We start from the raw sequence: 25,831 nt of genomic DNA, 5'->3' as shown, positions 1-25,831 counted from the left end.
TGTTCGAGGAGCAAAGTGTTAGATCTGTGGGGAATTTGACGGCTGGCAAGGTGTCGTTCTCGGCACTCTGCCAACCTTCGAGTTGCTATTTATTCAAGTTTTTTGCGAGTACTTTTGGCAGCCAGGACCAGATTCCCTGCGGGTTGTCATTTAGTTATTGGGTTACTGGTTGTTTTGTAGGGGGTAAATTGCTTGTTTGCGGCGCCTTAGGCGTACCTTTTTTTGACGGTTCGTTATTCGCTGAATTACGTTGGTTATTTTGAGAGTTTAGGTCCCTGTTTGTCCCGCTTCTTGGGTTCCTTTCGGTTCTTCTTCCAAGGTCCGCCTGCTCCTGGGACGGTTTCTCAGTGACCGGGTGGTCCTTTATCCTGTTACTCGCAGTGGCTTTGCTTTTTGACGTCCTTAGGTCGTTTTCCTGGGATTCTCTCTGTTCTTTAGGTTTCATCAGGTTTCCGAGCACCTTAAAGTCAAGTTTAGATAAGTCCTCTGCTTCGTTGGTTATTAGCATCTGTATTTTCTTTGTAGGGATGTGCAAGATTGTTTTTGTTCTATGGTTAGAATGATAAGGATCCACTAGTTTCAGGTCCTCTGATTTAATCTGGCAAAGTGCTGGGATGAAGCCAAAGAGGTTTAGCACACCTTTTCTGTTAAGAATTATTTCGTCACGATTTTCTGACCGTTGCTCTATTTTTAGAGTCCAAATGGATATTTTGGTGGGATGACGTCGGTCATGGTATTTTTCAGTTTTTGATTTGTCTTGGGGTCTCACTGACGGCTCGTTTTCTTGCGATCGGTGATCCTTTGAGCTCTTTTTATTTGATTCACATCGAGAATCGTCTCTGCTTGATTTTCTGTCTCTTTCTCTGTGTTTATGTCGGTTCTCCAGTTTTGGGGTTTCTTGGTGCAGAGATGGGGGCTCAGATTTTGAGGTGAATGAAACTTTTCTTTGGCTAGTTTTGATTTGGTTTGGTCTTGAAGTGTGGTGACGATTGTTTCTTCGTTCTTCCATTGTATAGAATGGAGGGCTCTTTTGCTGATACAGTGGACTACTCCCTTTTCTCAACTTGGTCATTTTCAGTTTGCGAACTACTTGTCAGGTCCTTTTCTAGATGTTCGCTGATGTTCATTAGTTGGTCGTTGGTCTACAGTTCTTGGCGAGCATTTAGTTTCTGAGTCATTTGTGATCTTAAAAATGAGAGGAGGGTCCTGAGGAATGGAGGGGCTACCCTTTAAGGGATGGATCTTCTTTGCCTTCTGGAGTGTGGGCCCAGGTTCCGATGTGTCCGTTTTCCCTGTCGATGTTCCATGTTGTAGGCAGAAGATCGGGTAAACCTGATCTTTGTCGTTTGGTTCGATTTGATTTCCGTTTTGACTTGGAGATGGTTCTTTTTCGGTGTGTTCGATTCGCTGTTTGGGAGGTCTGCATGATGTTTCTTCACTAATATATATGATTTCACTTTGATCGTAGTTGACCGTGCCATTTTTAGTTGTAGTACCCGAAAATACAAATTGAGAGGGTCCTTGTAGGGCATCAGTTTGTGTGTGCACACAAGAGCTCTTAGGCTTGGGTTCCATTACTGACATTTTGTTCGCTCCCAAGCTTGTATAGGTAAGGTTAGAGGAGTCTTCACTTGCTTTTATAGAGTTTTCTTTCGCGGTAATGAAGCCTTCGATGAAGATTAGCTTTGTGTGGAGCATAGCGATTAGCGTGGTGTGATCTTTTAATGTCTCGTTTAGGGACTGGTAGAGTTTCCCGAATGGCGATAGGCCTATCGTTATGGCGGACATTATTGTCGTTAAGTCTGTTTTTTTTTGGTAGGGGTTTCTTTTGCCCTGTCTTGCAAACAGTTCCTTTAAGGAGTTGCATGTCATAGTTTTGGGGATGGATTCCACTGGTACTTTTTGATGTGTCTTCTTAGTTTGGAAAAGTCTTTTTGGGTTTTTTTGTCCTGGTTTTTTTGCGATTTTTTTGTGTTGGTCAGTTCGCCCTTTGAAATTTGGCCGCTGGTTTTTTTCTTTGTCTGAGGGCTTGATTTGGGATCATAGATGTATTCCCATTCTTCAGCGTTCTCAGGGGAAACAGTTATTTCTCCGGCTGTCGTTTCATTTTCTTCGGGATGTTCTGCAGTTCCACTAGTCTCCTCCGGGGGAGCCAGCAGATCTGCGCCGGATTCAGACTCACTCAGGTGCAAGCCGCCCGCTGGTTCCGTGGACTGGTGGGGTAGTGAGCAGGAGGCTCCGGCGGGCTTGAGGCCTCCCGCGTGTTTCAGGGCGCGAGTCTCCGTGGCCAAGTTCGCTAAAGTTGCCACGCCATTTTGCCCTTGCGGGTCTTCCACCCTTGGAGTCAGGGACTGCTTCCCAGCCTGGGTTGCGGCATGGGACGGCGATCCTGCTCGTCCGCTTGGAATCCTCTGTTCCAGGCAGACGTCCACGGTAAGAGCCCGTTCTTGTAGAGCGCAGCGTTTGTTTGTTTTGCGGCTTTTGCCTGCCTCTCTGCCGACGCTTCCTGACCAAGCCTGTGCTCCCGTGGAGGCAAAACCGTCGTGGTCGGTCCACCGGCCGGCCAGTCGGGGCAGCCTGGGTCACAGGGCATGGGCTGGTAGGTCGAGGCGAGTTCCTCATGTGCGTCGTTTGCGGCAGCGTTTTCCTTGTTTTCAGAATGAAATTTTGCTGTAGCTTCCGTCTCATTGGTCTTTCTTTTACTTGAAGCTTTTTGTATTTTTGAAGATTCAGATAGTGGGGAATGAGAGTTCACCAAAGGTTGATCACCCCTCTTTGGGGATTTCTGGCTGGTTGTTGCCGCTTTTTTGGGGTGCTGTGATCCCGTTGATGTATGATTTAGGTTGCTGCCCGTCAAGATGGTGTTAATGGGTAGCAGAGCTTGTGGTCTCAGTTTGACCGGGTGTTTGGCGGAAAACACTAGGGTAGCGGGCGGTTGGAGTTGCTGTGAACTTCTGAGGCGCATTGTTTCTTCATCCAATGTGTCACTGGCGATCTTGGGGCTTTGCTGGTTCCGGAGGTCAGGGGCGGTTGCCATGCCTCTGCCGGTCCTGTCAGGGACTGCAGAGACTGCAACTGACTCTGCTCAGACTCCGCGACCGCTCTGCGGTGTAGCTGGGTAATTGTATCCACCCAGGTAGTAGAGAGCAAGAACAGACTCGGAGAGCAGGAGAAAGGGTCCGACCTGCAGAGACTGCAACTGACTCTGCTCAGACTCCGCGCTTATTTAATGTTCTTAAAACCAAAATTTGATAACTAAACTGTACTTAAACCTTAAGTAAAATTGTAGTAAAAAATATAAACTGTTAGAATATTCCAAAAGCTATCTAACTGGACAACTAATCAGATAAATGAATACCACTAAATTAGAGCAAACAATAGACAGTTAGAATAGGCCAATTGGTATCTAACTATCCCAAAATGTAACAATATCCAAACAGATAAATCAATACCACTAAAATATATCAAAAAATAGACAGTTAGAATACGCCTACTGGTATCTAACTGCTCCAAAATTTTACAATATCCAAACAAATAAATAATATGTTACTACTCCAAAGAAATGCAACAAGCCAATGTATAAAGCATTAGCCAGAAACAAGTGAACACTGAAAACAAACAAACAAATAAACTGTACCATAACAGAAAACGTTTTTTTTTTTTTTAATCCAACAGGGATTTTTTTTTTCTCCCACATACCCAATGATTTTAGCAACCAACACAGAAACTGAGCAAATTGCACAGTACTCTGGTTTGTAATCTACTAAATATGAGGGTCAAACAAAAATGTTGATTATACAATGTAATAAGTCATAAAAAAATACTAATACTAACATGCTATTTTCTTTATCACAGAAATGAACAAGAAATACGTGTACTCCAGTTACTAAACCAAACAGTAAGTATATTATACACTCTATGCCCTGGCCACAACCATCGCAGCATATCACACCCATAGTATCTTATAACTTTGTTCCTTATAAATTTGTTTTTGACCCAAACTTATAAGCAACTATAAGTGTGATATGCTGCAGTGGTTGTGGCCAGGGCATAGAGTTTTGTGTGCATTGCCAAATGGCCATGCACCCAACACTCTATGTCCTGGCCACAACCACCACAGCATATCACACACACAGAGTCAAATATATCAACTATGGCCTATGGACATTTTTAATGTCTGCGGACATTATGAGTGTTCTTAGAACACTTTCAACTTGCCAGCGAACAATACGGACAGCATCTTCAGGACACCCCCTACGAACATTTCAGGACAACGCGAGAGTTCTTAGAACACTTTCAACTTGACAACGAACAATACGGACAGCGTCCTCAGAACACCCCCATTTTCTTTATTTACGAACATTTCAGGACACCGCGAGAGTTCTTAGAACACTTTCAACTTGACAATGAACAATACGGACATCGTCCTCAGAAGACCCCCATTTTGTTTATTTGTGAACATTTCAGGACACCGCAAGTGTTCTTAGAACACATTCAACTTTCCAGCAAACAATATGGACAGCGTCTCTAGGACATCCCCTACGAACATTTCAGGACAATGCAAGAGTTCTTAGTACACTTTCAACTTGACAACGAACAATACGGACATCGTCCTCAGAACACCCCCATTTTCTTTATTTACGAACATTTCCGGACACAGCAAGTGTTCTTAGAACACATTCAACTTGACAACGAGCAATACGGACAGCGTCCTCAGAACACCCCCATTTTGTTTATTTACGAACATTTCAGGACACCGCGAGAGTTCTTAGAACACTTTCAACTTGACAACGAAAAATACGGACAGCGTCCTCAGAAAACCCCCAATTTTGTTTATTTGCGAACATTTTAGGACACCGCGAGTGTTCTTAGAACACATTCAACTTGCCAGGGAACAATACGGACAACGTCTTCAGGACACCCCCTACGAACATTTCAGGACAACGCGAGAGTTCTTAGAACACTTTCAACTTGCCATTGAACAATACGGACAGCGTCCTCAGAACACCCCCATTTTGTTTATTTACGAACATTTCAGGACACCGCGAGTGTTCTTAGAACACATTCAACTTGCCATCGAACAATACGGACAGCGTCTCCAGGACACCCCCTACGAAAATTTCAGGACAACGCCAGAGTTCTTAGAACACTTTCAACTTGACAACGAACAATACGGACAGCGTCCTCAGGACACCCCCATTTTGTTTATTTACGAACATAATACGGACAGCGTCCTCAGAACACCCCCATTTTGTTTATTTACGAACATTTCAGGACACCGCAGGAGTTCTTAGAACACTTTCAACTTGACAACGAACAAATACAGACAGCGTCTTCAGGACACCCCCATTTTGTTTATTTACGAACATTTCAGGACACGCAGGAGTTCTTAGATCACTTTCAACTCCACAACGAACAATATGGACAGCGTCCTCAGGACACCCCCATTTTGTTTATTTATGAACATTTCCGGACACCGCGAGTGTTCTTAGGACAGTTTCAGCTTGCTTGCAAACAAAACAGACACATATTGAGACCTAAGCACACCCCCCATTCATTTTATTCAGAACATTTCAGAACACCTGTGATGTCCGCAGAAAAATCGAACACAACAAGAATGTCTACCACTTAAAAAAAAATAACTTTCAACCTATCTCATACTCTCCCACCCTCCCCAAACACTCCTACACACCAACACACTCTACTAAATACAAATTTGAACCAAGTTTCACTGCACTGTCCGCGGACGTCCGCGAATCCAAGATGGCGGGCGCTACCGAAAATCTGACGTGCTTCACGCTCCACATCGTCCAATCAGCAAACACGTGGCCTGTCCGCGGACACCACACAAACTGATTGGCCAATCAGGACACTGTCCGTGGAGCGAACAGGGCAGTGTGTCCACGGACGGAACACAGATATCACACATTTTTTATGACATACTTTTTGGTCATTTTTAGAAAAACTACTGGACGAATTTTCACCACGCTTTCGGGACCAAGCCGTTACTCCCGGTCCAAATTTGGTGAATAACAGTCCAGCGGTTTGGACTGTAGTCGCGAGCAAAGTTTTTTCCCCATTCAGTCTATGGGAAAAAAAAAAGTTTTGGGACCCCCCCTATAACTTTGCCCCCTCGGACGAATCCTCACCAAACTTTGCAAAAAAAATCAGAGTGGGCCATATACTTTTTTTTGCAAATTTTGGTGAGGATTCGTCCAGGGGGAGCGAAGTTATAAGCCACCCAAAAAGTGTTCTTCCTATGGAAACACCAACTTAACCACAACTACATGGCCACTACCGTGGCCATGTAATATATATATATATATATATATATATATATATATATATATATATATATATATATATATATATATATATATATATTTTTTTTTTTTTTTTTTTTTTTCAAGGAAAAAACTTTTGTTGCAGAGATTTTAAGATGAGAACTTAATGCAACAAAAGCCTGGAAATTCAGCTAAAGCCACCTTAACTTCGCTCCCCCTGTTGCATTGACTATGACCACAATGATGACATCACAGATCACATCACTGATGACATCATTAAGTACATTACAATGATAACTGGCAGTGTGCATGGCCAAATATATTTTAACACATGAATGGGTACTAGTCATGGCTAGTCATGGCCTAGTTGTATCCTGCAAAGTTGAATCTGCTTGCTTTGGTGTATATGAAAGTGTTCATGTGCACCACACAGGTGTATATAAACACTTTCATATACAGTAAGCAGCTTCAACGTTGAAACTGCTTACTTTGGTGTACATGAAAATGTTCTGCAACCATGACGGCCTCTGGGAAGATGGAATCCTCCAGGGCCACTGTGCTCGTGCCCTGCTTGGAGCTGCCTGCACATCCTCCATTGCCAGGGGTCCAGGTGTTGGGGTGACCAACTCTGCTGGTCCTCTGACTCCCAACTGTGGCAGGGATGTGTTCTCCACCAGCCTTGCTGCGGTGGATGGGGCAGGTCCACAGGGTGCCCAGGTGAGACATGTGCGGGAAGATGGCATGGAGGATGACTGGCGCATAGGTTGTGCAGATGAGGAGGGGGTCGCAAGATCGTCCAGCACACTGAGGAACCCTGTGCCAACGACCTGTCCTAGCAAGTCCACGCGGCCACACAGGTGTCCAAAATGATGTGCATTGTCGTGCCTGGAATTGTGCACATCATCCCGAATCACCCATGTGCGCAACACGACACTGACTAGGACAGGCTCAACTCTGTCATAGATTGCCTCGTCCGCAGCAGGAGGAAGGTCAGTTGACATAGACCCATCCCCTACCTGTGAACAGGCCTAGACAGAGGCATCCTTGCTTGTGCGGGATGATGCAGTCACAGGATCAGGGACAGGATAACACACAGGCACCACCACAGCGACCTGTGCTGCCTCCTGCCCCTGGACTGCACCACTTGCACCAGTGGAACCACCCGCTCCAGGCCCCATGCGTGGGTCTGATACAGCCTCCTCCTCAACCATGCCCCCCACCAACCTGGATGACTCTGTGCCGTCTTCCGTAGTATGCCCCTGTGTGGGCTCACCTGCCCCTTCATCTGCCGAGGAGTCCACATCCAACCTTGCCCTCTTGGATCTCCCCTTGGCAGCTGCGGCCATGGACGCAGCACCAGTCCCCTTACTCCCGGAAGATATTATTACCTGGGAGCTGGGCAGGGCCTTGTGTCTCGAGCTGGTGGTGGCATCCCTACCGCTGGGCTCCACAGCGCTGTCTCCACCCTCTTCATCAGTCGACGCTGCAGACAGGGAGAGACAGAACACAGGCATCACAACACCATACAATGGTCTGCTAGACACATGACTATAGCACATGAGTGGCAGTGTCAAACATCACAGACGGCATCACACTCCCCATCACTCAGGTCAATTGAACCCACACACATGCACAGACAAGCAGGGAACGTGAAACAGGCATCTGCATCCAATCACATGGAACTGCATGAACATCCTAAGGGTGGCATGACGTCACAAGCATCATGGGGCATGCCATTCACATGCACACACGCCACCAAACAGACATGTATCTGGCCATCTCTACCTCCTGTCACAGTGCAATCATTGTCAACTAAGTCACATCTGCCAATCGGGTACCTAGATGTCCATGTCACATGCATCCATGGCGTCTCACAGTCACACAAATACTAAACAGACACACACACATGTACACCATGCACGTACATGAAGGTGGGACGAGCATCCATGTGTCACACCCAAACATGGCTGAGTACATACACAGGCATGCAAACATAACTGGACTCACATGCAGCATGGTCATGCCCATGCACATACACATCCATACATGAGCCATGTCAGACATATGTCCAAGCTGCACACTCTTGCCACACCTCAACATGCACTTTGTCGATTGAGAATGCATGGCCACTTACTGCTCGACTCCGGATGGGTCTGCCTCTCGAGGACCTGCAGGTGAAACGCTGGGTGAAAGCACTCCAGGACCCTCATCTGGTTGGTGGTAAGCAGGACCCAGCACCCCACTGCATCCTCTGCATCCAAGAGGCGCAGAGCCTTCCTGAGGGTCCTGGACTTGTCCTCCCAGCGCTTCAGGATGTGTTTCAAGTCACGGGGTGCCACCCCCCGCGTTGATGGCACCCATGATGTCCTCCCAGATCCTCCTCGGTCCTTCCTTGTTGGTGTGCGATGGTGTGAAGAGGGCATCATAATGCCCCAGGACTTTCTCCACCAGGATGCCAACTTCATTTGTATTGAGACTGACAGCCCTCTGCCTCTCTGCCGGGGGGTCGCCACTGGTCCCAGATGGAGTTTGACCCGACATGGCAACCCCTGAGGCAGGTGTGGGTGGGTAACTGGGTCCTGGGGCTGGGCTGTGGAGCGATGGACACCAGTCGGGAGTCTTCTGTTCCAGCAGGGGTGGTCACAGCAACTGGACCCCTGGCGATGGCTGATGTGCAGGCACCAAATAGCAGGGCACATTGGCAGCAGGCAGGCATGCAGCAGCAGATGGCTCCTAGGAGGCTCCCTGGGGCTCTGGGGGGCAGGTAAATGGCCTTCTGGCCAGGAGCGTGGTCTTCCATGTGTTGTCGCGTGGCCAGCTTGATGCAGAGTGAATCTGCATGTGCAAAAACAGCACGTCAGCGTGAGATTGCGTGAAATCCGAGGAAAGGCCCTTAGCGCATAAGCGCGTGACTGACGTTACGCGTGTGGGCGTTTCCCTCGGCACGGGTTAAAGGTGAGCACCGGCAACAGATCGCTGTATGTGCTTTTCGTGGAGACCGGCGCGTGTGTTTACCCTTCTTGTGGTTTCACACCACATTACTTCACAACGGACTTCTTCTTTTGGCGGGGGTGTTGCCTACGCGCATAAACACGTGTGTTTTTCTTTTCCACGCAAGGCAGATGGTGAGTCGTGCATGCTATTTTTCCCACTGCGTGCGCCCCTGTGTATCCCGTACCCGTTTTTGAGGTCATAGTAACCCCCGTGTTTCACGTGTATGGGTTTTTTGTGCCCTGGGTGCCACAGCGTACTGCGGGAGGTTTATTCCAGGCACGTTGGCTACCGGGGGTTCTGTGCATGTTTGTCATCATTTTTGGGGTGCCTGAGCATTGCGTGACCCGTCATTTTTCACCAGGGGTCCCAAAATGCCTTGCAGGAACACAGGGGTGCGTCTAACATCAGGTAGCCTGCCCCTATATCCCAATTGCCCAGGACGATTGTTGAGTGCACCTCTCATTGGCAATATACTATCTGTGCCATGGTTGGGAGGCCACCAAAGGTACAGGGTGGCCAAGTTGGGCATCCTCCCAGTGTTGTGCGTGGTCAGGGATGTGGCCGGGCTGACCAGAGGGGACAGGGAGTACAGGGTGGCCACAGAGGGAGAAGAGGCAGGGGTGCACCACTGGGGCAGGTTGTCCAGCCACGTGTTTGTGCAGCCATGCCACCACCCCATGTAGTTCCGCGAGATGCAGTTGTTGCATCCGACCCAGGCGCCCATATGACCCGACAGTCAGTAACATCTGCTATCATGGGCCCACCGGTTGTGGTAGCTGCAGGTGCAGCTGTGGTGACCACCACCAAGGCTCAGGGTCGGCCAGCTCATGTTGCGTTGGAACCTGACGACTCCCAGACAGAATTCCAGGAGGCCAGGAAGCACAGGCCATGTGTGTCCAGGGTTGCTGTGACCTAGGCACATGTATCTAGGGCAGTGGTGACATCTTCTGTCCCATGCAGCCAGGAGGTGATAACTGCATGGGCAGATGCAGCCAACACCACCCCAGCTGTGAGTCTGCCAGCCAGGACTGTGTCGGTCACAGACCTTGGCACTGCGGCAGATGTGGCACTGGGTCCTGGCAACAGCACCCAGCAGCCACTGAATCAAGCCAGGCCTTCTGTCCTGGTTCCACCAACCACTCCCTTGGTCCAGTCCACCAGCGCCACTGCCTACTGATCAGGGCAACATTGGACACTCAGAGTCCGTACCACCGCTCAAGAGGAGGAAGCGCGCTCCTGCGCAAGAGGCTGGGACCCCAGACACGGCTCCGGCCTCCGGCGCATCGAGGAAGAAGCCTTTCAACAAGCAGGAACTGGACTTCCTTGTGGGCTATGCATCGGCACACAAACGCGATATACTGGTGGGCCACAGTGCCATACTACGCCTGCCCAGCGTTGGGTCCATTGGCAGCATATTGCGGATGGTGTGAATGCCATGGGATTCCAGGTGTGCACAGCTCAAGACTGCTACAAGCATTGGAATGACCTCCGACGCTTTGCAAAACAAAAGCGTGCCTCCAATTATGCCATGACTCAGGTGACTGGCAGTGGGCCAGCACCAGAGGAGGATGCACTCACTCAGCACGAGGAGATCACTGTAGAGTTCATTGAGGCAGAACTAATCTGTGGAGTGGGAGGATTATGTTGCATCGTCCAGTGAGTGTCGATGCTTGTTTGTCCAGAACATGTGTGTTTGGCTTGTGTGCTGTGTTGTGCTTGACTGCCACTACATGCTATGTATACATGGTTGTCATGTGTGAGTAATACAATGCTTCACTGATGCATGCCTGTTGTGATGCATGCAGGATATGTGATGCACACAGGGACTGTCCTCATGACCACACATGCACCCTACTCACATGCAAGTCACTTGCCCGCACCTCTGGCACATGTTCTGCTCTCCAACCTTGACTCTTACACTCCCTCTGTCCTCATCCTACTTGTTATCTCCTGTGCTTTTGACATGGTCAACAATTCCACCATGCTAAATAGTCTCTGTGACAATCTGGGCATCACTGATCAGGCTTTGGCCTGACTGACCTCTTTTCACTATGATCGACCCTCCCAGGTAGAACTTGGGTACCTCCTATCCTCTATCTCCCTCCCTACCTGCGGTATTCCCCAGGGGTCTAACCTCTCACCCTGGCTTTTCAATCAATACCGGGCAACTCTCGCCTACTGCATTTCCTTTTTCTGCTCAAATTTCCAGTGCTATGCTGACAACCGCAAATCATTTTCAGTCTTCCCTCAGCCACCTCCTCTCCTTCCCTCATCTCTGATTGCCTAATCGCCATTCATAATTGGTGTGCCGCAAATAATCCTTGTTTAAACGAAAAACAAGACTGAGATCCCCCTAAATGGTACACCCCCTCCATCCTTTTCCCTCACTTTCTGGCCGGCCTCCCTTAGCCCTCCTCCTGCCCCTACCGGTGAAGCCAAGGACCTCAGGGTCATCTTTGACTCCACACTTTTCTTCTCCGCACACATCTCTGATGTCACCAAAAGGTCAATTTCTTACTGCACCTCCTTAAAGGCACTCTTCCTTTCCTCTCATTCCCACAAAAGCTCCTTGTCTCCCAAGCTCAGATTCTTTCGAGGTTGGACTGCTCTAACAGCCTCTTTCTAAATCTACCTTCCTTCACTCACCGCCCTTTACAACTAATCCAGAACAGGACTGGGAGACTTGGGTCCTAATTACCTTCAACTATCCCTCCATATGTACCTCATGTCTAGAGCCCTTTGCTACTCCACCTCAAACACCCCCAGGGTCAGCCGTTTTCAAAGGAACGAGCTGGTGGTAGATCCTTATCTTCTGCGGGGTACCTCCATCTGGAACTAGCTGCCTGCCACCTTGAAACTTGAGGAGAACCATCTATGGGTCCGGAAGCTCCTCAAGACCTTCTCTTCGCCTCTGCCTTTGCCCCCCTTCTCCTTTGCTAATCTGTTTTCTCTCTCAGCAATGCTGCGCCTGGCCACCTTCTGCCCTTTGGGCCCAGGTACCTGCTCACCCTGCCACCCTCCTGCACTGCCTCCTGGCCACCCCTCACATTGGGTCCTGTATCTGTACCCATACAGCCCCCTCTCTCTTCTTCTGCACTTATCAGCTACTTCCTTTCTGACAAACCTTGGACTTTGCCACTCACAGGCTGCACTTCCACTGTTTTGGATCACCATGTGTATTTGTTTATTTACTCATTATTTATCTTGTCCTCTCTTATGCTTTGCACTCTCCAATTTGTCCCCCCTCCCATGCACTTTCCCCCCTTTCACTCCCCATGCACTTGTGCGTTCTCAATATCACTGGGCCCAGTAAGATTGTTGTTTCTGTGTTCTCCCCTGTTCTCCTCCCTTTGCCTGGTTGGTTGCGCTCTGAAACACCTGTGTATGAGTGCTATATGAATTAATTATCATTTCATGTCATATCATGTTCCTGCTCACTCACATGTCTGCATGCGGCCTGTGGTGTTGATGCACTCAGCACTCGGCCTATCTGATCACATGACTGCTGTGTATATGTGGACAGCCTGCAAGTTGGTCCACCTCATGGACATGCTTCCTTGACTCTCAAACCCCCTGCAGCTCATTTTCAACATGGCACTGGTGTGGCACATGTTGGACTACTGCCATTGCCTGTTTCCCGTTCCTGTGTACATGCATATTTCCCTCTGCAGACCTGCAAAACACGTACCGTGGTGTACATACTTTGTCCTTGGTGCAGTGTTTCTCACTCAGACTGTGCAGATGGAAGTGGCTCCCCATGGAAATGAGTGCCCATTCATACTCCATGTGCATTCCATGTATGCCCCTATGGGTCCTTGACAGGCTGATCATCATGATACGCCTCCAGGATTATTTAGGTGTCATGGTATTTGGTCATCCATTTGATGCTCACTCTGGGTCAGTCCCTCATCACGCACATGTTTAGGGTCTCCTCAGCTGTGTCGTGCACAGGCCTCACCATGTTACAGGCCCCCTGCCTCTGTTCAACTGGTGTTGTGGCTTCTGCATGCATGGGTGTACTACTGATGGTTCCTCATGTGTCCTGCTTCATGTCCACTTCTCATCTGCTGTAGTGTAATTTGACTGACAAGATGCAATTGATGCATGCCAACACTGTCTGCCAATGCACTGTTCTCTGGTCAACCTTTCATTGCTATGCACTGCCTCCCTGCAATTCCCAAAGGGTGGGGGGTTCACTGTATCCATGCAACCCAGTGCATGGACTTTGCACATGATGGCTTTACTTGCCCTTACACTACAGTCATGTTTAGAGATTGACATCACTACGTATGTGTTGATGTTGGAAGTTGAGGTGGTACACATGCACTGCACTGCAGCCACCCACTTCTGTACCATGTTCCGGCCTTCAACATGTGTACGCAATGCTGCTATGTCAAAGTGACCTGGCATGTATGTTCCATGTTCATCCCTTCACTGTATTGAAACGCGCTAGCACAGGTGCATCCTGTGACACATGTACTCTGTATTGGTGATGGTGGTTGAGTGCTGCCTGTCAACATGCATATTACATGTGTCATGGTGTGTTTGGTTTCACTTGACTCTGTGGCTTTTTGGGTGTTCCGCCATGCTTATGCTACATGCCATCTCTTTGTTGCCATCTCTCATTTCTGGCTTGGATTTGAGCCTGCCAGAGGTTGTGTGTGATAGGGAACAAAAAATGGGCTCCAACCACAGATACAGTTGTTGACACTACCCTTGTGTCGGGGTGTCTAGGTGATTTTGTTCAAATAATTTCAAAGTGCTGCTTCAAGTAGTAAGCCAAGTATCTTTACAAATAAACAATCAGGTCACTAAATGTAACCAAGGTTGTGTGTGATGCAGGTGAGATGTAACATGCAGTACATGTGCAGGCTTCACATTTTACACACATCCATTTCTGCTTTCGGGATACCCTTGCATTGCAATGGCACTGGATGCATGTCGGAGTTTGAGTCGTGTGTGACATGTCTGCTTCATGTGTTGGCTGTCGATGTTGTGATGTCTATGTGTGTGGTATGTGCAGCAGACATGTGTGCTCATCTTTCTTTTGTTTATTTTACAAGTGATGAGGCACTGGAGGCAGAGGATGAGGATGTGATTCCAGACACGGTGGTGGGTTTAAGTCACCAACCTAGCACCAGTGTTGGTCGTGGGGTGGTTGATCACGAAAACCCATATTTGCCCCATGCCATTGTGTCCAGGGCTGACCATGAGTGAAGCTCTGATGAACTCTCTGACCATAATGTTGAGTTGGATGTGCACCATGATGTGTCGTCGCCGGTAAGTGATCCTGCAGTGGATGATCTTCTATCCGCGACACCTGCAGTGAGGGCCAGGCAGTGTTGGAACATCCGCCTGTGGTGGTTACGGGTACACAGTCACACCCACACCAGTTGCTCATGTTCCTGGGGCATCAGGCCGATGGAGGGATGCAGTCCTGCTGCTGCTGGCAGTGCCAAACCAGCAAGGACCGCGGCTCCTTGGTCCCGGCAGGTGTAGAGTCCGGCAACGTGGTGGCTGTGCACCAACGGGGACCACTGAGTGGAGCATACCATGTATGCCATCGCGCAGCAACAGGGGGGAGCAGTTAAGATGATGGCTCAAGGCATAGCAAGTATGGTCCATTCCATCCTCACCCCTGTGAGGCAGGTGCAGCTCCAGCAGCAAGCAACGCGGTCCATGTGCTGCTCACTCAGGCTGGGCATGGTGGCCTCTGACAAGGCACGCCAGGCTGAAATGGTGGCTCTGTGCCAAGTAATTGCTGCTCAGGCAGAGGCACACAGGCAGGCCCTGAGGGAAGAACACTTTGGTGTAAAGCACTTTATAAATCAAGAAATACAAATACAAATACAAACACCAATCCCTCAGATCTACTCTGGGTGGGCACATGATGACCCAGAGAACGCGGTCAAAAGAGAGGATGGAGTTGCTTGAAAACACCATCTCACTGAACTCTGTGCAACCCGGGACGTGCTCCGTATGTCATGTGAGGCCATGCAGGCAGAACTCTGTCATACACGTGAGACCTTGCAGGAGGAAGCACGTGTATCACGTGATGTGATGCACACAGTCCTATGTGCCATAGCCATGCAGGACCGGCTTACCAGAACTGCATGCTTGCTGCGGATAGGCGTGGTGAGGCGACTGTGCCACGTCCACCTTCTGATTTACATCCAGAGGGTGACAATGACTTATCTCTCACACAGGTCGGGCCGTGCAGGCGTTGAGCCCATGGAGGATTTTTTTTATCTCAACATCTACACATGTGGGTGTCGAGGTGTACCCTGTACCTCCCCCCTCCTGGGTATGAAACCCCCCCACCCCTCCAGGTCATTTTATTTTTCTATTGTTTGTCTATTGTGCATTCATGTGACAGTGTGTTGCTTTGTGGCATTTGAAAGCATCCATTGTGTGTTACAGCTGGGCCCATACAGGCTTGTCTCGTGTATGTGTTTGTGGCTTGGGGTCCTCGGTGGCACAGTATCTTACACAGGGGCATTGGGCTTCCATCATATCTGTGGCCAGTCTGCAGACACAAACACTTAGACAACCACCCCCACACCAACAACGACAACTACATTCACACACGTGCACCCAGATTGCCTTCCCAGGGATGCTGTGTCCCCTCAGTGCATGATCACTTTCAATTCCTTGATCGTGTACATGCATCACAGGGTACTTTTGGTTGATTGTACTTATTTTTCATGATGCTCAATGGCTTTCACCAATGCACAGCAGACTCACTGTGCTGTCTGGTGAGCGGTGTGTTGCAGGGGACACACATGCAGCACACAGTGTTTCTACTGGCAAAATGATATTGCCCAATGTGCATGACAACAGGCATTTTGACTTTTGTTGCTAGTACCGCTAGTGGCATGCATTTGTGCCACACATTTAAGGGGTGGGAGGTTTTGGTCACTCCTTTCATCAGATTCCATGTCAGGTGTAATTGTCTACTTCCTGTTTACTTTTCTCATGTGCCACTTCATGACAATTGTGTCATGTGTTGTGCATTTGGTTTGCTGTTTTGCCATTGCATGCTATGGCATGGTGTGGCAGATGGGGGTTCATGGGGGTTGGGACGATTTAGGTGCCATGCCAGTATTTTCATGCCCTGTTTTGCAGGGGGGTGGTGGGATATGCACCTTGCATGTGTTCCTTTTGGTCACATGGGATTGGTAATCTTTAAGTTGCTAGGGATGCGCACAAAAAGCACTACCATGGAGACATTCTCAGGGTGGTAAGGTTGTGACAGTTGGCTGTCCCTATGTCATCATCGATTGTCACCTGGTATGTACCAGGCCTGTGTGCACTCCACTGGGGTGGGAGTTTAGGTGAAGAATGTGGCCACAAGCTGGATACGGGCTTCCTCGCCACGTGCCCTTTACCCTCCCATGCGCAGCACCTGTGCGTGTGGTTGAGGATGTGGGGACACCATCATGTCCACCGGTACGCCCTGCCGTGTAGCAATGTTGTGCTGCAACAATGATCCTACACACTACAGGGGGTGCATATAGTAGTTGGCCGCCAGAGCGGTCAAGGGAGCGGAAGCGTGACTTGAGCACTCCGAATGTGCGCTCCACTATGGCCCTGGTTGCAATATGGGCTGCATTGTATTTTACCTTGGGTGGTGTGGTGGGGTTCCGTATTTGCGTCATCGTGCCGGTGCTCATGGGTAGACACTGTCCCCTGGGGAGGTGATAATGGTTGTCATTAGTTGGGATGGTGTATTTGTCTGTTTGACATGCATGCATGTGCACAGGCATTTGTACTCACCAATGAGCAATTTGTTGCTATGCTTCCCAGCTTCCAGGCCCCGGCTCAGGGCGGACATTCTGTATATGAAACTGTCATGGGTGGACCCTGGATAGTTTGCATAGACAGAGCTGATGATTCTCTTGGCATCGCATACAACCTGCATGTTGATGGAATGCCAGTGTGTTAGGAATAAGGGCAGACGTGTGTTTCTGGGGCTCAGAACGGGCTAAAACACTAAAAGACTACAATTCCCAGCAGCCCTTGGGAGACTGGGTAGCTTACTGCCGTGCGGGCGTGGGCCAGCTGATCCTGATTAGCAACGGTTTATGAAGGGCCCACGACGCACGGCAGGTGTGGCTTATTTTGGATTCGGAGAACGAAGCTGCGTCGGAGAAGTCAAGAGCCGATCATTCATGGGAATTGCAAGAATGCAGAGGCGGCGGGCTTGAGTAGGTTTGCAGCCTTGAGAGGAATTACCATGCCAGCTGCTACGGGCTACTGCAAGCATCGTCCGGGAAGGCTCTGGAGCCTCCCGGACCTAAGATAAGTGCTGAGAAGGGCTTTATTTCTTTTGAATATGCACATGCTGACCACAAGCATGTTATCAAAAGGACTAAAGGCTTGTTAGGGTTGGGGCAGCTACCATTTTGGACGCACTAATCTTGTGTTCTGGGTAGTGTGAATGTATGTATTATTCCCAACATTACTGCCAACGGGTATGGACTGCTAACTCTATGCAAGTGGAGAAAATTACTAAACAAGCACTTAGCACATTTCTAGGTTCATGCTGAAAGAGTGAATTTTTGGCAAAATGCTATGCTTAAATGTGAAGTATTGTTCATCTTCTTGTTTGTAAGTGTTGCATTAGCCAGCCCAGGGGGCCATGTGTTATGTCTTTCATCATGGGAACATTCCCATTGTATGTTTCATCCTGCTTAACATGCTTTCTGTTTCATGTCATAGAGTAATTGAGGTACATGTAATAAGGTGTTCTCAAGGTATATGTTTATAGGTTACAAGCAATACTACGGCATATGGTATCAAGTGATCAAAGCATTTCATGTTATGGTATTACAAGTTATTAATAAGAGTAGGTTTTTTCCCTGTGCTTCCCCCTGTCCTATCCAACCTAGGTTTTCCCTTACCCTCTATCCGGTGTTCCTAATCCTCCCTACCCTGTCCACAACCTCTCCCTAACCCTCTTCCCCCACTGGCTGCCACGTGGTGTCCTGTCTATTTAGATATCAGGTATCTGTGCCAATCACGGTGGGAGGGTCCACTTCATTCGACTTCTGTGGTTCGGGGAAGAGTGTCGACCTCTCTTCCCATTATTGTGTATCTTGACACAGTGCTTGCTGTTGCGGTAGATGTTCTCAGTGGCCCTAGGTGGACGTAGAGCCACATGGGTGCAATCTATGGCACCAAGCACTTTGGGGAAGTGTGCCACCCTGTAGAAGTCCTGGACCATGGCCTGCTTTTCTGCGGGTGTTCTGGACATGTATATGTGCCTGCAGACTGAGGGGCACGCAGTCATGATTGCCAACACCTGGTGTAGGCAGCGTGACTGCATGGGCTGTGAGACGCCTAGGACTATGGCAGTTGTCTGCTGAAATTACCCAGTGGCCAAAAAATGCAGTACATTGAGCACCTTTTTCAAGGGACTCAGTGCTTGGGAGCACAAGGTGGGTGATGTGAGGTCATACTCCCACTCAGTGACCAGGTCTAGGATGATATGAGGTGGAAACCTTTACCTGCTATAGACCTGGTCATTAGGCATCCCAAAAAGACTGGTCCTGGGCAAATAAATGCGGGGCCTGGCTATTCTCCTCAGCCTGCGGTGTCCCACAATCACTGTTGCGAGAAATGGGACATTCATCATAGCTGTATATGCTTGTTTGTTGTTTGCATGCACTTTTATACTGCACAGGGGCGCTTCCGCCTGCTTTCATGTGGTGGACGTATTTAAGCGTATGCGTGTCTTTTGGCGTTCAATGGTTTTCCTTATTCGATTCCATGAATACGTGTTGTTCGCAAGCTTGTGGGTGTTGCGTGTATTTCCCAGCAGTGCTTCCCTTGTTATGCCCACATTTTCACGCGTTGTTCCCAATTCCCTGTGTTCTGTCCCCTTTTTAGGTGTGTGCGCTAGGAGTTGTGCGCTTTTGCTGTGCGTGTCACGTACAGCGTTTGGATAGTCGCAGTGATGCTGGCTTTTTCACGCTTGCGCCACACATTTCGGCACAATTATTCCATTAATTACCCCGTAAGTTTCTTCAGATGTATCTGGTGAATGTATGACTGAGAGGGTGTTGTGCACCATTCGGTGCCAACACCATAGTGCGTACCGTGCAGTGTACATGGTACAATGAGGGTGCACAGTAGGGCTTCATGGCTGGTTACATTTGCTTGAGGTAAGAGATACTATTCAAAAGAAATATAAGCATAGCCGTAGATGAAACAACCTCATAATTATAATTATAATTGTTCTTTAGATCACATGACCAGAGAGAAAAGACTCATCTGACGATTCTAGGCCTTTTGATCAACAGTTAGATTATGTAGGTCTTTAACCAAGCCGACGAGCACACACATGGTAATTAGGTGAAAGGATTGGATCACAAGAAAAGGCAGCAGAAGGATTGCTACTTCATATCTTAACTACAGGAGACATACCCACTGAGCATCAGCCCACCTCTTCATTCAGCTGAGCTGTAAAACTACATAAAACTACAGCACATGGGATAAACAACTGTATGCAAAGCAGTAAGCGCTATCCCTGCTTTAACCACTTGGCAACTTCCCTTCTACACAGTACAATAAGCAACACTAGTCCCGCTGACTCTTCTTGTCCTGCTGGCAGTGAGGCCTAGTTTGAAAGGAGAAACACTTTGACCATTGACTCATGTCCACCTCTGGATACCAACTCCGACAGAGGTAACCAAAACTACAAATGCCAAAATGTGATGGCAATACTTTAGTCAACACTTCCATGTTACTTGGTATGTATGGGCAAACTTTTTAAAAAGTGATTTGCAGGCTCCCGTGAACATTATATAAACTTACATCTTTTAAGAGCCATACATCCAATAGAGGAGATGTTCAGGTGGAAACCTGGGAAAGAAACAGACACAAAGGGCACGATTCATGTGATTGTTGGAACTGTTCAAAGTGACTTTGCACTGCTGAAAAGTGATATTGCACTGCAGACAGAAACCCTGATCCATGCACCTGTGCAAAGTGTATTTTTGCAACGTCCGTCAGTACAAAGTCATTTTTACAGTGCAAAATGAATTTTGTGTCTGCAGTGCAAAGTCACTTTTCAGCATTGCAGTCACATTGAACTGTGCAAAAAATTCCATAAATTGTACCCAAAATAACTTAAAAGGCTTCAAAAAGAATGAAAAAAGGTTAGGGGAAAAGAAGAGATCAGATGAGGCGAGCTGTTGGGTATAGTAAGAGGATATGGAGTCCTGTGCATCTGTGAATTGTGAATGTTATCAAAGTAGGATGTCACATTAAACACTGCAGTAGGCTATCTTAGTATATTTATGCACCTACTTCAGAGATCTATGTGTAACCTGCAGGATCCATGTTTGATTCTGTGCAAGAAGAACTGTGCCTTTTAAAGTTGATGTGGGGAACTGTAAAGATTGCATGTCAAACTAGCAGAATGACTCACATGCCAGGCATTCCTGGGTCTGCTTTCCCTCATTTATAGGTCAATACATGAAGTATTAATCCTGTTTATAGATGTAATATTGTGGAGAAGAGTCAGACCTGCAACAGGGGGTGCATAATGTTTCCTCCGACTGAGTTTGCTTCCATGAGGACTAAGTATATTATTTATTCAATAATATGGGGTGACTATGGGTGTGGGTCAATGTCACCAGAAAGGCCAGTAGGGGTGGGACAGAGTCAGTCATATATCACGCATTCATGATTTAGACTATGACATTCCTTAAAGGAATACCATTTAGTCAGGTAGGATGTGTACCGTAAGAGGCCTATTCTAAAAAATGCTGTGGGTGCAAGTGATGAGATGCTCTAGTGCATCTGCATCTCATTACTTGCACCCAAAAACGATGTGCATTTTTGCACTAAGTACCTTTAGCTGTGTGGATAATAGATGTGACTCTTCAGATTCCCCTTTTCATCAACTATGCACATGTAATTATACTCATTCCATCATTCTTCAATGCACTGTTAGAATTATGACTCCACGAGTCAATATTAAAGAATGTTGTCAATGTATTGTAGTTACTGGACCCTCTCCTAGATTTGCATTAAACAAGTAGGCAAATCAATATACACACTCATTTAGTTGGAAATAAATACATCTAAACATCATCAACTATTATCAATCTACTTCCTAGCCGTGCAAACATCTTGACATTTCATTTGAACGTGATCCAATGTGATTTACATAGCACAATTGAACAGTCAACTTCAGATGATGGATTGTGCATTTCAATCAAAATTCAAATGGTAATCTTTGGGCTTTGTTTCACACAGTGGAATGTTCACATAGCACAACCACTGTTATGAGCTTCTTTAGGAACTTCCTTTGGTATCATTGTTTGGAAATGTATGTTAAGTACTGACTATCATATCATATTTCAAAACATTTTCAATCAAAACAAATTAATTGTTTATGTGTTCTCTATTTCTTTATCTGATACAGTTTGTGCTAAGGATGCATTTCTCTAATTGTTATTCAATTCCAGCCTTTCCAATTTACTATGTTTCCAAAGCTTGATCAAGTTGTAACAGCATGATAACCATCACCCCATGCCACATGGCATTTGTGATATATATAGAAATGGAGTCCCACATCTCAGAGCGGACAAAAGAATGATGGAAGGAGAGGAATTAATTTAACATGTGACACTGAGGAGGTCAAGAGTAAGAACTCATTCTCTTGTAATCGAAAACAATCTATTAAGCTAACGCTAATGCATTTCACATAGATAATAGATATAGCACAGGCATATCCTAAGTTAGACCTAAAATAGAGTTTATTTCTGCACATTTTACTGCACATCCTGAATTCAGAAACAGGATGCACATTAACATTTTCAGAATGCCCTGTGTAAGGAACATGTTCTGGGGAAGTGTAATGTGTGGGAGGGTCATTTCTGAAACAATTAATGCATTTTCTATTTAAGTGTAGAACATCAGCTTCATGAACGCCTGCTGTCAGACTTACATTACTTTTCTTCAAAGATGAATAGAATTTTGTTTCATTTATTTTTTAGACATTTCACAATGACAGACCCTTTATGCGCACATCATGATGAAATGCACTCTCAGCATTCAAGTAGCTGCAGGGAACACCATGTATGCTCCTGACACTTATGCATGCAATGGGGTGAAAGGATATTGTTTCTGATGCTGCCCCCTGGGTATGGTCTGTCAACATTCTGAATCATATGACCTTCACATTTTTCAAAGTAATGCAAATTAAAAAAAAGGATATTCTGCACAATTTCAATTTGCATCACATGTTATGAATTTGGCACTAAGTGATTTTTTATACCAAAATACAATTGTTGGTCAGCTGCAGGCAGACCGTTCATTTGATTTATACATTAAAGAAAATGCTAGGTGCAAGTCATTAGTCTTTTAGAAACTGTGATTTATTTAAACATCCTCAACAGGAAAAGTTCTGAACTTCTGAAATATTCATTTAACTTTATGATTGGTTTGCGTTGTACATGCTGTGGCAGGAAAAGGTCTGACCACTGCAACCAAATATCTACAGCACAATTTCTTGAGCATAAATTGCCATCTGCTTAGCCCACATCTGTCAACCGAATCACTTCAAAGTGTATCTGAGACTGAATCACCTAAATACAGTGAACATTTTGCTGAATTGGGATTCAACCAAATTTAATTGCCTGAGCCTATTATTGAGGATATCCCTGTGAGAAGCAATTCATCACTCTATTTTCTGTGTCACTGGAACAGGAGAACTATGCACATATAATGGAATGAGGCAAATGTGTTATAACCTCTTAAGCTTGCAAGCCCTGCTCGCCCCATTGATTTCATAACTTGTGAGTAGAAATGGAGAAGAAAAAACATGTTAGGAACAAGTTTACCTTTTTATAAAAAAAAATGTGAAAAAATGTATCTAAAGTTAATTTCAGATATTAAAATGTAAAACCTAAAGGTAAGCAATGGTATTTTAATTAGGCGCTTATTACAAGAAATAATTGGGTAAAATTTAAATCAAACATATATTGCAAATGTCTGCAGATAATTAGAGTACAGCATTTATTAAAAGGTCAAAGTCCCAATTATTTGGTTTATGCAGAAATGACTTTTAAGGGTTTTAAAGCAAATTTGCAAACGCATGCTGTTGCTTTGCAAAAGAAAGTTTTTTTTGACAATGGTGTTGCAAATGCTATTTTTTGGCAATGTCCACATTATGGAACATTTTGTTGTTGTTAAGTGAGCCAGTTAGAAACATTAATAATGGTTCTAAAAGTTCAAACTAATTTATACTTTTACTATTTATCTATTGCTAACATAAAAATCAAGACTCCCATGTTATTTCGAAAATGCTGTTTGTGAGAAAGAGAAGAGTGAATGCATAGTACTATAATTTGCAATGTAATCACCACATATATATTTATATATATCTGGAACCATCATAAAGTTGAGGACGCAGTGAAACGTCAGTCACTCCATTTTTGCATGGATTATTTTAAAATGCCCGCTACAATACAATTAGAATGGCTGTTAAGCTACAAGAGTATGAGGATCATTTCTTAAATTGCCCTAAATTCCATCTGTATTATAGGCCCTGCGGTAACAGCCCTGTAGTTATGGTTAAGTTGCTCAACCCATAGTAAGAGCACTTTTTGGGTGGCTTATAACGTTGCCCCTCCTCGACAAATTCTTACCAAACTTTGCAAAAAAAGTATATGGTCCTGTCAGAATTTCTCTGGGAAGATTGGTGAGGTTTCATCAAGGGGGATAAAGTTGTAGGGTGGTCCCAACATTTCAGTTTTTTCATAGATGCAATGGAAATACACATTTGCTGACATCTACAGCCCAAACCGCTGGATGGATTTTCACCACATTTGCGCAGGATCGGTGGCTTGGTCCCGAAAGCGTGCTTTGGTAAATTTGTGGTAACTCCATCCAGTAGTGTTTTTTTAAAACCGCCCAAAAGTAGGTTAAAAAAAAAGTCATATCTAGGTCTGGTCCGCGGACTCATTTCCCTGTTCTTTCTGTGGACGGGCCCCGCATTGGCCAAGAGGATGAGGTGATGTCCGCGGACATCAGACGTGCGCACTGATTGGATGGTGAAAAGTGTGAAGTGTGTCCGATTTTTGGAGACGCCACGCCATTGTCTGTGAACATCGCAGTAAAAATCTATTAAAAAAACACAACATTGCACTTGGCAAACTCTTAAAAAGCCAAAAATGGGTGGTTTTCACCCCCAAAGTTCAAAACAGTCCAGATGTTTGGGTACAGTCCTGTGATGTTCACAAACACTTCAGATGTTCAGGGACATATATGCCAATTTCTGCATTACTGAGTTGGGGAAAAGCAGTTTTTGGATGGATTATAACTTTGGCGCCACTCAATGAAACTGTATGGAAGTGTATGCTAGACTTGACTCTGAATGGTTTTGGAAAGTGTGGATTTGTTTTGTCAAAACGGAACAAAATTAGAGAGGGGTCCCAAAATATTGTAAACGCTTATATATGTGGTGCCATTTGACAAATCTGCACAAAAGTTTGCACAACAATTTTAAATCTAGATATAAGTATATTTGCAAAGTTTGGTGGGATTCTGTCCAGAGGGGGCACAGTTACAGAGGGTCCTAAAATATTTTAAAGTCTTATAAATGTGGTGCCATTTAACAAATCTACACAAAAGTTTGCTAAAAGATTTTAGATCTAGATATAGATGTATTTGCAATGTTTAGTGGGATTTTTTTCCAGAGGGGGCTAAATTCAAGGGGGGGGTTCTCATCATTTTTAGATGGTTTCTAACTGTGTTGCCATTTGCCAAATGTGCCAAATGTTTTCAGAAAGATTATAGACCCAACCAATCTGAAAGGATTTTGTCAAGTGGGGGCTAGGTTGTATGACTATTGTACGTACATACATTTTGACACTTTCCAGCAAACACGTGAAAGGAGATTGGCAAGGATCTTAAAGCATGGTTTTGAAAATATGCCTGTGTTTAATTTTTTGACAAGTGTCATAATGTAGGTACAAAAAATAGTGATACACCTTGGGTGACTGAGGTATAGCCTGTGGCCATGGGCAATGTCCAGATTGTCTGGGTCATGGCATAAGGTCATGACACGGACAATCTGGCTACTGGCCATAACCATAAGGGACAAAAAAAGTTGTTAAAGTGGCCATGTCCGCCTGGGACAGGAAGGTGGTAAAGTTATTTGAAAGTGGGATAGGTTTGAAGGGAAAATAAAATGTGCTTGTGGTAAAATGGTCATAGGGTTCTCTCTTCACCTTCTGCAGGCTGCCATCGAAAGGGACGAGGGGCTCTGTATGGAGCCCAGCATTCCCTTTCAATCATGCACATCTTGTAATGGATTTTTCTTCCTACTGCGGGACGCCTGAGGCGTCCCTGTGTAGGAAGAAAAATCATTTTTTTAGCACCCCGGGTTACTGCCTTAGGAGGACCATTGGGGTAGTTGGATTGGGTGTGGCGGCGCATGGAGGTGGTCCCGTAGGAGTACTGTTCCGGGGGTCCACGACTGATTACAAAGTTGCACTCATTGCATTTCACTTGGGTAGTTTTTGCCTCTGGTGCAT

This window comes from Ambystoma mexicanum, chromosome 1q, assembly GCF_040938575.1.
Source record: "Ambystoma mexicanum isolate Mex_15411 chromosome 1q, UKY_AmexF1_1, whole genome shotgun sequence".
In the NCBI taxonomy this organism is placed as follows: domain Eukaryota; kingdom Metazoa; phylum Chordata; class Amphibia; order Caudata; family Ambystomatidae; genus Ambystoma; species Ambystoma mexicanum.
The sequence above is the reverse complement of the archived record's forward strand: the minus strand, read 5'-3'. Positions refer to the sequence as shown.